The sequence below is a fragment of the Calypte anna genome, chromosome 4B, assembly GCF_003957555.1.
Source record: "Calypte anna isolate BGI_N300 chromosome 4B, bCalAnn1_v1.p, whole genome shotgun sequence".
NCBI classification, from domain to species: domain Eukaryota; kingdom Metazoa; phylum Chordata; class Aves; order Apodiformes; family Trochilidae; genus Calypte; species Calypte anna.
In genome coordinates this window covers 19,156,082-19,172,275 of record NC_044249.1, presented here as the reverse complement: position 1 = coordinate 19,172,275, position 16,194 = coordinate 19,156,082, and the positions used below count along the sequence as shown (strand labels likewise).

Genomic DNA, 16,194 nt, shown 5'->3' with positions numbered 1-16,194 from the left:
TATGTTTTCCCATTCTTCTATTCAGTACCTCTCTCAAGGTTTTATTTCCTTTCTGGCTTATTTTGAATGAGTGAAGTCATTCTCTAAAGTTCCTGGTAAATCTGTAAGAGATATGGGGATAGTTTCTACCCTCTGAACTTGCCTTTGCTAGAGCTAAGTCAGACATTAATCCAAGGGAAAGTTGGAGCCTGTAATGACCACAGCATCATGGACACATCCAGAGAGAGACTTCAGGGGAAACAAAAATTATGTTACAAGGCATGAACTGAGAACACAGCATAAGTACTGAAGGATCAAAACCTGTTTCTACACCTGGAGAAACTATATTGTGTCTGCAACAATTCAGAAGACACAGATGCCCACAACTCCTATCCAGGTTTGTTTCTCAAGGGCACTCTTCACTACCACAGGTTTTCCATTGCACAGGGGATGCCCACTGACTGAAGAACACAAAGCAAGGCCCCTGTCATACTTTTACCTGCCACTTTTGTTTTCAGGTCTCTCCAGCTTATCCTTTGTGTGTTATGCGAGAAGTTTGGAAGGGAGAAATGAATTGTGTCTAAATGTAACCACAGGTAAATTCAGGTGACCCTTTTCACTGCCTTGGTTCAAGCCTACAAAGGAGAGCAGGAGCAGCAGTTCCTGTGGATGCAAGATTTTGTGAGCATGTGTGCACAGAGGGTATTGCTTTGGTTTGCTTTGTGTTACTTTTTCCCCTCCAGCAGATGTGAAGGATAAGCAGTGTTTTAGAAAGGGCATCAAGAATTTTGGCACAGAGCTAGTCCAGATGTCTGTATCTTTGCTTACTATGCTACCAATTGCATCTTTAAAAAAGAAGAAACAATGCCCATCTACTTTGGGAACACTTTAGATGAGGAAAAAAAAATAGAAAAAGAAATAAGTTGCTAGCACAGAGTGATTCTGTTGTCAGGCCAAGTAGTTTTTAAAAGCCTGTGAGACCATGGGTTTAATTTTGCTGCATGGTCCAAATCCAGTACTGTTATCACTGGAATCACATTTGTGAGGGCAATTGCCTCAGGATGACTGGATAGATGCTTTGCCTTTCAAGCATATGTCTCTGAAATGGTGGCTGCCATCTGGCACGCTGTTAAGTTTCAGCAAGGGATGGAAAAATTATGATTATTTTTCTTAGACCCCTAACATGCCTCTATGGATGTCATGCAGATCTATCATTTGCACAGGTCCTGGTTTAAAATTCATAAGAACAGGGTAAAATTCAGCCCAGTTGAGATTTTTGCATCATAATCTTGTTGGCAATTAGCATTGAAGATATATATATATAAATGAATCCTCTAAAGAGACATCTGCATTAATTGTTAAATTGGCTTTCATCACACTTAGCTGCAGTAAGATTATGAGCTCCTAACAGATGGTTGCAGTTGAAGATGATCTTGGTATCATATAGGTTCTTTCAGTTGGATGCATAGAAATAGGATTTTTGAAAATTAAACAAGCAAGTTTTCTCAACTTTAGAATAATATTGTTATTATTTGACTGTTTGACTCCTTCCTCTCTGATCACTCAGGGACAAGGACTCTTTAATACCCCAATCATGCATACACAGAGTCTGGACTGGAACACAGATTTATCACAAGGAAGCCCTCATGATAAAACTGTAACACCTCATTCTTTATAAAAGTGTCTCTACATTAAGGTGCTGAAACTGATTTTAACAACTTCAGATTAGTGCAATACTTCTTCACTGTTTCCAGTGATACCTTCTTACTGATGTTTTCAGGAATTCAGTAACGGACCAATACTTACCATATTTATTTTCCATGGAAACATGAAGAAGAATCACATTATCATGTCACCATACATGATGACAGAAGTTTTTTGTGGTTTTTATTCTTTCAGATTCTGGGGAATCAATATTAGAGGATGATTTAATGTGCTAACTTGCTTTTCATTTCATTGTCTATGGCAATCTTTCTCATAGGAAAAAAAAGACTAAAGACTGCAATAAAATTTACTTTTTTGTATCAAAGCTTTAGTCCAATCTGACCAAATGAGCAGTAGGGTTGACTACATCTGAAACACCAAGGCTGTGGTAGCTATAGCTGAACAGTGGAGTCAAACAAAGTTCATTAAGTCAATGGAAAGTAATAGAGATAGTTAATTAGAGATTCCTCAAGAATATTTCAGATTGAGACAAATCACAGTGATTTAGTACTGATGTAGTTATCCTCATTCTATCAGATGGATCTCCTCCCTCATTTCCATCCTACGTAAATAAAGAAGGCACAGGGATAGGAGGTTCAGCTGACCTCTGGTAAACACCTTTTGGGGATGAGATGTTCTCTGGAGGTGCCTCTTTGTTCCCAGTATTTGCAGCACAACAAGGGGTGATTCCATTGGTTTGTATGTGATCTGATGAATGCCAGCCCAGATTTGTTCTGGCAGTCATGGTTATCACCACGTCAATCTACATTACTAGAAATAATACTTCTGCTAGGAAGAGTGGTTGGTTAACAGCTTGATGTTTTCACCACAATGTTGTTTTGCTCATGTGTTAGAAATCATGCCTTTTCTTCACCTCAAGTAGCAGCAACTTTTTTATTCCCTTCCCCAAAATTGTTTCCTTTCAAGAGATTATCCAGCCAATAAGAAAATTCTAACACCTTGATGACAACACACTTACAAGTGATCAAACACGTATAAGATGGCAAAATCTTTTTAAGCATACTTTGTGTACTAGTTTCCAAAGGTCAGATTATTTCTGTCCTTTTATTCAAGGACATTTTATGAAGTCAATCAATTTTAGCAAAGCATCAGATCTTCTACTTCTGTTTCCACCTCCAAGATTAACTAGCATAATTAAAGTGTGGTTGCTAAGCAAAATGCTGATTACTTTTTTGATGGTTTGAAAGCTCCATCTGGATGTTTCATAGCTTTTATTTATTTTACACAACTGATTTATTTACCTTTGGATAGTAGAGAAATATTTTGAAGTTATGGAGTATACAACAATAGCAAATTCATGCAAATCCCCAGAGCTTTTTAGTCTCTACAATTGTAAGGAAGGGAAAGGGGAATGAACCAGGCTAAAAATAGCAAGTACAAATCAGTAGAATATCTTTAAAAATAATTTTTCCAATATTTTCTTAAGGAATAAAGTAAAACAAAATTCTGTGGTGGCTTTTTAAAAAGCAATAAAGCATTGATCTATATCTTAAAATAATATTGTAATTTTCAGTTTGGAAAAAGTGAGCTACAATCTCCACAGAAAACAAGACCAATTGAAAATTTTAGAAGGATATTTGAGTAAGAAGATCTACATAATGTTGGGATTTTTACTTCTGAATTGAATTTGGTTTGTATGATTCATTGTACACATGGACTCTAGGACTGGTTACTTCAATGGTTCTATACTGATACCACATCATATAGTGAGAAGTTCATCTGAGTAAAATAAAAAAATACTGTAAGAAAGACAAGTTTTCATACCACTGAAGTAAATGCAGGACTCAACATCATATTCCAGATTGCATAATGGCTGAAAAAACACTGTTATTACAATATGATATTGGACTTTCCACTCTTACTTTGAGGAAGAGGAAAGGAAAAGAAATTTCCAGGATGATGGGAATCCTTTTTCTGGGTACCACTTTCTATATTAAAATGCATTGTTTTAAAAGTATTTGTATGATGTTTCATACCACACACAAAGAAAAATTCTTCTGGCTTCATTAAGCTCCCTGCCTTGGTCTGAGGTCTGACCAAACAAATAGCTTTCAGCAGGTGGAATGAGTGGCAGCAGCTTGTAATAGATTCACAGAATCACAGAATCATAGAACCATGTAAATATAGAATGATTTGGGATGGAAGAGACCTCTGAAGGTCATCTATTCCAACCCCCTGTAGTAAGCAGGGACTAGATCAGGTTGCTCAGAGCCTCCTCAGTCCTCACCTTGAAATATCTCCAGGGATGAGGCCTCAACCACCTCCCTGGGCAAGCTGTTCCATTTTTCCACTACCCTCATGTTAAAAAAAATTTTCCTAAAATCCAGTCTAAATCTACTCTTCTCTAACTTAAAGAATTTTTAAAAACTTCTCCCTTCTCTTAGTGATGCAACATCAATGCCAGCAAAGATAAGAATAACCATGTATTTACTTCCATTGTTCTGGTAAGCTTTGAGTCCCACTGCTCCAGCAACTGGACAAACAGAAAATCCCTTCCCCAAAAGCCTGGAGTTCTATGACTGTGATATTGCCTCTAATTGTAATGTCAATGACTGAAAGCTTAAAGTTTGTGTTCTCATCCAGCCACACAAATAGCAATAAAAACTCAGCAAGTGCATTCTTTCTCTCCTGATTATTCAATTACTCTGTTAGAAAGTCATGCTGAACAACCTGTCTGGAATTTAGTAGTTCATATACATTACAAGAAATAATTGCTTGGTGACCCATCCCTTCACATTATAAATTTATGAATATATCTAAAAACAAGACAAACATGAAATCCCACACCCAAGACAGCACAAGCCAGTAAATCAGTCCAGGTTGGGGAGTGACAGGTCAAGTGACACAGTTCTGACTGAAACCACCTGGCATCAGGTGGATGGAGGGTTGTGTCTGAGCCAACATTCTGCCCTTGTGAAAGTAAAAGCAGGCTCACCCCAGAGATGCTCTGGGAAAGGAGGCAATGGATACAAGCTATAAAAAGAAATATTCTGGAAGATAAAAAGAAAATGTATTCACTGTGCTGCTGCCAAAATATGGAATCAAGCCCAGAGGTATGGACCATCTCAGTCCTGGTAGATTTTTAAGAACTTGATAGGGCAAGGTCCTTATAAACCTGCCCTAGCTTTGATGTTAGCCCTGATTAGGAAAGATAATTAAACAAGACCTAGAGGTTTTCCTTCCAACACTGCCCTTCACCACAGCTTCCACATTACCCAGTCACATCTGGCTGCCTCACACAAATTCTGAAGAGATGATCAACTTTATCTTCTTCACATTTGCTGTATCTGCTTTTCCTTGCCAGACAAAATTTTCTAGGCTAAGATTTTGTCGTTTCCTTCTGGAACAGTTTCATTGACTTTCTTGGGTTTTCTCCCACTACATCATCAGTTAGGGATGATAGGTTAAAATCCAATTGAAAGGATTACAATCCCAATGAAAAGCAATCCAACTGCCTGGTGGAAAAGAGCACAGCACAAATCTTTGAAGGGGAATTGCTTCCTCCAGAGGTGTATTCATCGACGTGCCTTAAAGCACAGCTTACCCAAGCTCAAATATATGGCTACCTCTTGGTTATTATTAGAAAACAACTGAGCATAAGAATAAATGGGAACAGCAACTATTTTTCTCAGGCACATTAACATTTTTCACATTAACATTTCTTTTATAATGTAAAATTATTTTGGGGTTCTTTTTTTAGCTGATGTATCCATAATGCCCTGTTGCTTATGTGAAAGGTTAATTTACAGTTAGGAATGGTGAATTTCACTGCAGTGTTCATGGGTTGAATCAAATTAAAAAGTTGCATTTCTCACTGCCATCACTGTTCATAAGAACTGGTAGTTACTTTAGTTCTGTTACTAAACCTACTGCCACTCTCTAAATAAAAATATGAAGCTTCTTCCTTTATATTTCATAGGACAAAACAATATAATTAATATAATAGAGTGTAGTATAATACAGTGTAGCATAATAAATATAGCGTAAATATGATAAATATAGCATAATGATGTAATCTAATTAATGTAATACAGCATAAATATAATATTTAAAAAGAAGAGTATTTAAAGGCAGTGGTTTATTACACATGTAATTAGAATTTATTTATCCCAAGAAAAATCTGGAGATCATTTAACTAGACCCACATTACAAGAAAGATATCCATCCTTGGAAACAGAAGTGGTAATGTGAAGTAGCTTTACACAGAGATTTCTCAAAGCTGTTAATGAGGATTAGATATTAAATTGCCATTGAGTGTAAATGGGAATTGGTGCTCAGTTTTCCTCTTGCTCTTTAAAATGCCTCCATTTGTGATAGGAACAGACTTGAACAGGCATCTTGTCTCCTGCTTCAGGAGCAACATGAACCTGGATCCCCAGCTGACATAAATCAGCACAGCTCTGACAGGTCTCTGCTGATTTATACCAGCTGAGAAGCTGTGTCTCAGCACTGATATCTGTCTTTGAGCTGTTGAATGATTAACATTCACATCCTGATTTAGCTTGCCACCTTTGCCTTGGGTTCAGCTTTTCACATCTACCTGATGATTCCTGAGAAGGTGTTTTATACTAATTTATTTCAACCATGTTCAGTTTGTCTAAATATGCAATGAATGTTTCCTGAGACTGTTAGAACTGAAAAGGTTTAGAGAGCAAAACAAAAACATTTTCTTTTCTAAGCTGTTTTATCCAATTTTTGCAGACTATACATATCCATTTGGGTAGAGGGGAATATACTGCTTGCCAAAAGAGATGGAAAACATTTGTTGCTAATAGGACCTTGATGTGTCTATATTACTATATTTCCCTAATTTATATTAAAGAAATGATATTTACACTCATTACAGAGAAAATAATCCATTGTATGTGATGAGCTACATGCTACATGTTGGAATTATTAGAATCTTGGAATAGAACTGCAAAAATGAGGACAGGATAAGACTGGAGGACAAGCAGAGTTGTTGAGAAATTTTGTTATAAAGAAGATTGTCAGCCTGAACCTTGTAAGAGATTTTAGACAAAAATGTGTTTTTTTATCCACCCAGCTATATATCTAAAGGAGTTAAATGTGGCATGTGGAGTACTGGCAATATCATTCCCTTGTCTTCCATTGGCTACACAAATTAAACTCAACCTCTAATCTAGTAATCTGAAATGATTTTTCAAATAATGGTGTGTTTTTAAATATTGACCTTCATCCCAAACCTCATCTGATTTGTTTGTAGAGCAGTTTGAAGCATGAGATGCAGGTCTTGTCCCTTGCTGTCTATTTGACTACAGACTATTTTGTCTGAACCCTGTGTGTACAGGAAGCTCTCAGCACTGGACCGAGGCACTACCAGAGCTACCTGTATTAAATTGCTAGAGACCACAAGAAGGGCTTCTATTAGAAATTATACAATCTAAAATAAAAATAATAAAATTAATATATAGTGCCAAGCCTGTAGGCTCAGCCCAGCACAGGGGGTTTCCCCTCTCTTTCAGCTGAAACCATCATCCTGTCACTCCGTGCCCTTGTCCAAAGTCCCTCCCCACCTTTCCTGAAGCCCTGGAAGGTTCCCTGAGGTTTCCCTGAAGCCTTCTCTTCTCCAGGCTGAAGAAACCCAACTCTCAGCCTGGCTCTGTAGGAGAGATGCTCCATCCCTCAGATAAATATCTGGTGCAATATTATATAATTTGCTGTTTGACTTGCTGAAAAATATCTCCAGAGCACTCCTAAGCAGATCATTGCTAAAAGAAGGACAGTTCATGGAAACCTATAATAAGCCAAATTCCCCAGCTGCTCACTCAGAATCACAATCGGAAAAAAAAGCTGCAGAGAAGGGAATGGAACTGCTGCTGCTGTGAAGATAAAAAGCATCTGAACTGAGCAGTGGGGCAGCCCCTCAGCTTTCAGGCCAGAAAGATTTTAAAGGATTGGTACTGACTGTACTGGAGGCCCTAGAGGCTGAAATGATCTGAGGACCACCCAGCAGTGTGGGAATGTTGAGTAAAAGCACATTAACTGACTGCAGGCTTAGGCTGTGCCAACAGACACTGAATTTGGCTGAAAGCTGTGTAATTCCTACCAGAGAACAGTTTTTAGAGCTATTACTCCTGACAGAATACTTAGGGGAAGAGAAAAACAAAAGGAGAATAAAAGAATATTTTTGGAATCTTCCCAATTACTCTAAAAACCAAGGGATTACTTTGAAAATTTTCAGCATTTTTACACATTCCAGTGGTTGACTGAATATGTCCTGTGTACAGTTGTCTCAGTGGTTCTGTCCTGTACTCCCATTAGTAAAGGATCTGGATCTTGGATGCTTTTCAGCTTACCTTGAAGCTGCAGTTCAACCAAACACAACAATCTGACTTCTGATTTATTTTTTTTTTTACTTCTTTTTTTTTTTTTTCTAAGTAAGGAGCTTCCCATTTATTTCAAATGACATTTTTGCTGCCTGTGGTATTCTCCTGAGTTTTCAGAATGTTTTCCTGTTAGAAGGTTGCAAACTTTGCTGGTCTCTGCAAGTTGTTAATAAGGACTACATTAGAGCAATCCATCAGCTCCAGCACTCAATCACACTAAGTGAAACAGATGTTCTACCTGCAACTTCTCCCTAGAAGGAGCTACAAAAAAATATGTTTTCTTTGACTTAAAGCACTTGCCCATTTATCTGTTCTCCATAACAGCTTTTTTGCACTTCGTGATTACTGATAGGCCACAATATACTTGGAACTGGAAGCTTTTATATTAACTGCTAGTAAAAGAGCAAATTGTCCATCTAAAATGCTGACATATTCAGGAAAAAAAGCAAACAGGACTTTTCATGTTTCCCTTTAAGTCCCACCTATAGCTTAAAAAGGACTTGTAAAAACAGAAGGAAAAAACTTCCTCATTGAGAAATCTGGCTCCTCCAAATCCAAAGGCTTTTATGCATCCTAATCAAGTATTAAAAAGATCTTTTAAGAATCTTTTGGCAAAATAATTATGATTCTTTCTGAGGTTATTGTGGTTTTTTCGCTTACTTTCAGCCAAAAAAGATTTGTACTTACATGAGAGTGCAACACAGTTTCCTAGAGAGTAAATAGTTGTGAGACTGATTTCCAGAAAATCAAGGGCAAGTTAAGGCTCAGCAGGACCTCTGGAGATCATCCAGTCTAAAAGTCAGCCTTGCTCAAGACAGGGTCAACAAAAGCAGGTTGCTGAGAACTTTCTGAGAACTTTATCCTGTCTTTCTTTGAAACTGGAAAAGATCAGGTGGGCTGTCAGTCCATGCATCAGTTAACACAGCTGTTTAAAATCTAGGCAGAGCACTCGGAAGGGCAGTGTTCCTTGTGAGCATCAGAAAATGTCACTGAGTGCACATTATATCTGTCCCACTGAGTGACAGTGTTAGATTCAGACAATATTGTAACCACAGGCTTTCATCAGCTAATTTGGCTTTTTTATCCCTTCTGTACAGCACTGGAATGTTAATATTCACCTAAATACTTGATATTACTTAGTCAAGTATTTTTGTTCCCATTCTCAGACAACAGATATCACTGGAAAAACTGCCAAAATACACTCTCCTAGGGAAAAAAAAATGCACTTTTTGCAAAATAGTTTTGCTGAAAAATTATTGCACTAGAACTCCCCAAAACTTCTGAGCTTGAGATTTAAACCTTTTCAACCTACAGATTTCTGTAGCCCCCTGCAGATTTTGAAGCACTTTGTAGAACTGGTGTGTATGACCCTCCCAGTGTTACAGCCTTGGAAGGACCCAAACCCCAGATTATCCTAGCTGGGCAACTCAAGTACAACTTTGAGGAGCTGAGCAAAATCATCTGGTTTTGCAGAAAGGGTGAGCAGCCTGAAGAAAGCTCATTATAGGCAGCACAGCTTCCAGCTCCAGCCCAGGTAAAACTGATTCAGCTCAGCTCAGCCAAAATTTTCCTGCCACAGAGATAACAGCCTAGGTCTGTACTCGGGGATAACTGAGGGAAATGGCTATGACTGAGGGAGAAAGGGTAACTAGTGTTTTGCAAAGGGCTATAGCTGTCATCATATCACTTGTTCACAGGGTCACAAAACTGTCCCTCTTCCCCAGGCTTTATCCTGGAGGCAAAACACCCAGGAAAAACCTTATTCTTCCCTCCTCCATCTGCCCATTGCAGCACACAGCTGTCTGTTTTGTGTGCCCCTGGAACTAACCCTCTCAGCAAGTCAATGAAAGAGAAAGAAATCACCTGCCAGTCAGTCCCCTCTCTGCTGCTGAGCTGACTGCTCTGCTACCCACAGATAAATCCACTGTGCTCACACTTTCCATGCACCCTGGAGGTCAAAGCTGGTGTAAACTAGATTAAATCAAAGCAAGCCAATTTATGCCTCCTGAAAATAAGGCCCATTCCATCTGTCTATTTAAAGACTGGAAAACAGAAATAGTTACAAACACTTCAAAGGCTCGAGTGTCCTACCTTGTAAGGAGCTCCAAAGCTTGTCTGTGTTGATAACAGGGATCCTTTCCTCTATCCCCTGCAATTTGCTTGGCTGACCTACTTTCCCAACACTTTCCCTAAAGGTAATAGAAAACCTTTCTGTGTTGCTTATGCAACTTTTTGATCATATTTAAGAACCAGGACCTCTTTTTTGAAGGCTGTGTCTAACTATTCACACTGGGAAAAATCCCAGTAGCCCCTCATCATCCCAGGGATTATTTGCATATGAGGTCAAGCACCAGATTTCAATAGCTCCATATCTTTGAGTTAAATACACAGAACTTGAACAAAAAGATGGGGTTGTTTTATATGTGTGTGATGTTGTTTTTTTCCATCATCAATAATAGTCAGCTGTGCAAACACAGGGAACTCTGGACAGCTGATAAACTGCAGGGTATCTAAATATACAGAAGGGGCTCATAGATATGTCAGAGGGCTTATGGAAGATCCAGGGACTTCTGGAGTACATCTGTTAATTTATGGCATCTGAGATAGTAATACACTCTTCTATCTGTTATCAAATAATCGCCAATATTTCAGTGATGGGAAAGAAAAGCAGAAAGCAAGCAAATAAGATTTTTTTAGCAATTTTCTGTTCTTATTTGAAGTATATGAATAGTCATTTGGAGTGTGGATTCAGCACCAGGACTAACCTCACATCCAGGTAGTTTTTCTGAAAGGTCTGAAACCAAAAAGAATTGCCATAACAGGAAACCTGATGTAATTCAACACTGAATCTTGATAGCAGTGAAAAAAAAAATAGAATATAAAGTGATATAAAAAAAAAACAACAACCCAAACTTGCATCCCACAATATTCTGAACATCCTATAACAACCCAGGAAATGTAGCTTGAAAAGAAACCAAAAGAATCCTGAGGAAAGTCCATGTTTTGAACCTATTTTGGCAAGTGCAGTGCTGTCATCACATTTTTTACAAGAAAAAATTAATTTTTAAACTCTGTTCATGTAATTTTTATGTAGAGAAATTGTTACCTGAAGTACAGTGACATTTCTTGGGGAAAGCTCAAAAGAATGACTTTTGCCTGAAACAAAGACAGGTGATTTTTCTTACATGAAGTAAAACATAGCAGAGAATGCTGGAAGTCAGAGCTTTTACTAGGCTTTGATTCCATGTGACAAATGGAATACAGCTATTGTATTTTACAATGAACCAGCTATTCCACTAGCCCATTGACTTTCAGGTTTAACAGCAGAGGACAATTCATACCATAAAAGCATTATCTTCATTTGCATTACAAGTTAATTGCAGATGAAGTTCTTGCCAGCCAGCTCCTTGCAATGCACTGAATAAAGCATAGAGTTGATTTAGTGTACCCAGCAAAATTAAGCCATTATCTTGCAATCCCTGAATTAATTGCAGGATGTATTTTTGTTTATTACTTCCAAGGGAAATTTCAATGTCTCTCATGAAATGCATGCACGGGTAGATGGGTGGGTGAATGGTTGATTATGCATCAACTAAATCTAGCCAATTGGTTTTCTGTTTATTCCAGGCATAGTGTTCTATTAAGAACCAGAAACATAGTAATCACAATCAAATTTATTAAAGCCATCCTTAGATGCTCTTTGGACTGAAATTCAGCCCTGTGAACAAGCATAGAAAACACCCTGCACTATTTCTTCTTCCTCCCCACAAACACTCGTATTCATTAACGAGTTTTTAACATTTACAATCAAAATAGATTTTGAAAAGTGTTTACTTTTAGAACAGCAAAATAAGTAACCACATTTTCCAAAGAGCTTGCTCATATTGGTCATTCACAGTGAATGCCACCCCCTTCTGAAAAACCAGCCCAGCTGCCCACTCATGCTTAAGAGGAGCTTCCTGGAATCAACAATAGAAGGAAATAGAAGAATAATTTCATTATCCTGCTTCAAATCCTTCCTTAAAATTGGTGATGTATAAATGAATAGATAAAAAGAGTGGATAAATATATCAGTGGTTCAGTAACCACAAACAGGCTCAGTCTGCACACTTTGTGCCCTAGTGAGGTTCAGCAGTGCCAAGCAGATGCAGTTCCTACAGAGCACACCAGCAGTAAGTCAGGGCTGTTTACTTGTATCACCACTGAGAACAGCACTGTTTGAAAAGTCACTTTACCACTAGTCAAACAGAACAAGAACACATCTAATAAAGTGAGGCAACTGCTCACTTGGGACTCTGCCCTCAGCCTGGTTCGTATCTATTGTCAGCAGCTGCTGAAGCTGCCGTTTGAAACTTCAGTTTGCCTTTGTGGGGTTTTTGTTTTACTTTAACCTTACATCTATTTCTAGTTTTTTAAAGTGTGCTTTCACTTTGTGTTCACCTTCCCAACAAAGGTAAGCCTCCCCCCCTGAGTTCAGACATGTTTCTGTCAAGAAAAAGCTTTCCTTTCTCCCCCTTTTACATTATAGTCACCCATCATGCTTCTGTAAGGACATAGCAGTGTATAAACTCCCAGAAAGTGGCTTCAAGCTGCCCAGATGTCTTAAGTTTATGGCCTTTAAAAGACACCAGATAATCAGGATTTTTATCTCAGAGCTGGTAGTCTTGCTTTACATTATTTTTACTTTTTTCAAAATTCTTTTATATCCTCCAGGTCAAACCGTGCAGTTGTTCACATGGTTTGGTTTCATTCACCTCAATAGAGATAAGAGAGAATATAAATACAACTGCTTTGACCACACCACCCCTGTATTATCCATACTCTGCTTAGTCCACATTTAAAATAGAGAATAACACAGCACAAATGAGTATAATCAGCTCAAGCCATGGTCTTGTTTTAATTCAGCACTGTAAACAAGAAATATCTCTACCATGGGTATGTAATTTATATTTAAATTGATACATTTTATTTGATTCCTTTCTGAACTGATCCTAAAGGTCTTGTGAGGTATGGTTTTTTTAATAAATATTCAGTTAATAACTGGGATGATAAATTGGAATAGAGGTTTTTTATCTGTTGCACTGGGAGTTTTTTCATGTTTTCTTTCACTGTTTATTGGTATCTTCTAAGTCTGTTGTCACTGATTTTTACTGGCCAACAAACCAATGGACATTTTGTGATTGAGACTCTAGACATTTTCATAGAAATCCTTTTGGAGAATAGTCACCCTGAGCAAATGTTTAATCAAATGATGCTTCTGCCAAAAAATCTGTGAAAAATAAAGGGTGGAGGAACACAACCCATGACTTTCTGAATATTTCAATAACCATCATGCCCAACTAATTACCAAGAAACAAGCTCAGCCTCCCATTTGCACCAATTGCCAAGCAACATGTGTTTTCCAGTTCATCTATCTGTACTGGGATGGATATGCAGTGATAATCAGGCTGTATAGCTCCTTCCTTGTCATAGAATAGGAGAGGAGGAGGAGTTGAGCCCTGTGGTCTCATCTGCTGAATCCATGACTGCTGCTGCTGAGAGATAACAAAAGCCAATTTTTAACTACATCTGCCTGGGACAGCTAAGTTTGGGCTCTATTGCCAGGAATTAATTGGAGCCTAATCAGAAGGGCATCCAGCTTGTGTCTTGATATAAATACAGCCTTAAAAAGTTATATTTCTCTTCCAGCTACTCCCGCATGTGATGTGAGCAGGTGACTGAAAATGAAGTTTGCTCAATGTCAGTAAAAAATAGAATGGGTCTGACACAGGGTGGAGGCAGCTTGTCTGGCTCTGCCAGAAATTCTGTAAGCTGTCAGGACTTCCTGTATTATTATGTCTCCAGATAAAATACAACCAACTTCAACATAAAATCAAAGACTAATTTGAATTAAAAGCCGTAGAACTCATGGTCCTTTTAGTGTGGGTGAAGGCAGGCAGTGGTAGAGAATGACTGATTTGAGTTGAGCTGAATTAAACTCTGGTTCTGTCTGGTTTTCTCTGTTGTTCACATGGTGAGTCTAAAGCAGAGAGTTTAGGTATGTGACTCTCCAAAATTAAACATAAATAGGAGAAAGCTTTTCCTTGCTAATGATAACAAAGAAAAACAACCACAACAATGCAGACATCTCAAATTCTGGGATTGTTTTGGAAAGACACAGAAACAGAACAGAACAGAAAAAACTACCCAAGATCTTTCCTTTATAATCAGCTAGAAAGGAGTCTTTTTTCAACTCAGATCTGTTTCTGTCAAAAAAACCCACAACATTTGTGTGAGAAAAGGCCAAAGTAGAGATTGACTTGATCTACTAAGGTTTGTTTACAAAAAACATCCTCCAGTGATCAATGGCTCTGCCCTCTGAAAGTGCAGCTTCAATTCTGACCTTGACTCATGGATCAAAGTGTCTTGATTTGTATCAGGAAATAAAGAATGAATTAATGATTTAGTTGGATGCCATTCTCTCACTGAGATGTGAACACAACACAATGCCAACACAGGGGTTGGTAGCTGCAACACTTCAGCATTTTTTTAATTTGGTAAATAATAAAAGAGGAGAAGAAAAAATGGGCTCAGATTGGAGAAATGCCAAGTATTTCCAATGTAAAACCTAAGCAGTTCGTATATTCTGTCTCTTATTTACTGCCTCTACCACACCTGAGAAGCAAAACTCGCCCCCTCTCAGTACCTCTACCCCTTTGACTGTTTAGCTCCAACTCATCCTTTTTCTCAGCCATTTTCTCACCCTATGATTCCAATGTGGAATACCATGTGGGATACTACATGGGAATAGACCATGGTTGATGTGCTGCAAAAAAGCAGAAAAAAACCCCAGTGCACAGTCTAAAATTTTATACATAGTCATTATATAGAAAGGGTCAGCAAGCAGCTTCACAATCAGATCTCACATTTCTCTTGTCCATCCTTCAGTTATTTCTTACCACTGACAATGGTAGCTACAGTGTGATCATTTCAATCAGGCTCCCAAGGCCATATCTAATCATAAAATCATGGAATGGTTTGGTTTTGAAGGGACCTTCAAGATCATCGAGTTCCAATACCCCTGCATGGGCAGTTAGGAGATAAATGCTGTTGGAAGGAAAAGACAAAGTTGTGATAGAGAGAGAAGAAGCAGAAATCTAATTTTGGCAGGGTGAAGCTGTGCTTGGAGTTGCATGGTTTGAATCAGTGGGACACTAGCATCACACTAGAGATCTTACCCTGTGGAAAGACTCAGTGCCTCAGACTAAGTTTAAGAGGAGGGTTAAGTAAACCAGAATTCAAGCTCCATGACGTTGGAAACAGGAGTAGCTTTGCTGATAACCTAAAAACCAATTCCAGCTCTGAATTTATTTTTTGTTTGGTTTTTTTGTTGTTGTTCTCACCCCCTAGCAAAACACCACTATTGGGATGTGTAAGAGGCGTATTACCAGATTCAACGGGTGAAATAGCTGCAGCTCTTACATATCATAGAATCATAGAATCATAGAGTCGACTGGGTTGGAAGGGACCTCAGAGATCATCAAGTCCAACCCTTGATCCACTACTGTTGCAGTTCCCAGCCCATGGCACTGAGTGCCACATCCAGTCTCTTTTTAAATATCCCCAGGGATGGAGAATCCACTACTTCCCTGGGCAGCCCATTCCAATGCCTGATCACTCTCTCCCTAAAGAAATTCTAATATCTAACCTAAACTTCCCCTGGCATAACTTAAGACCGTGTCCTCTTGTCTTGCTGAGAGTTGCCTGGAAAAAGAGACCAACCCACACTTGGCTCCAACCTCCTTTCAGGGAGTTGTAGAGAGTGATGAGGTCTCCTCGGAGCCTCCTCTTTTCCAGGCTGAACAGTCCCAGCTCCCTCAGCCTCTCTTCATAAATATCCTTCCTTTTGGTCCCACCTTGACTGTTGTATGCTTGATTGCTCCTCTGCAGGGAAGTCTGATGCTCCTGTTTCCTTGAAGAACATTAATGCATGGAGTGCCACAGAGCACACCTACCCTGCAGAGTGCACTGCAAGGTAAAGGAATTCCTGCTGCTTTGAAACGAGGCAGTGTGGATGCCACTGCTTAGTGTTCAGCCTGGCACACAGCATGGGCTGAGAGACAGCAAATCTTCCTGCACTGAGCTCTGTGTTCAAGCACAGGAA

At 38.7% G+C, this 16,194-nt stretch overlaps 1 long non-coding RNA gene across 1 annotated transcript in view; it reads right to left on the bottom strand.

Moving 5' to 3' along the window:
• LOC115598342 overlaps positions 1-10,218 on the bottom strand; it is a 47,722-nt gene extending 37,504 nt beyond the window's left edge. The window contains exon 1 of the long non-coding RNA XR_003987583.1: positions 10,143-10,218. This is a non-coding gene — a long non-coding RNA (uncharacterized LOC115598342). The remainder of the gene's footprint in view (positions 1-10,142) is intronic.
• Positions 10,219-16,194: the final 5,976 nt, after the last annotated feature.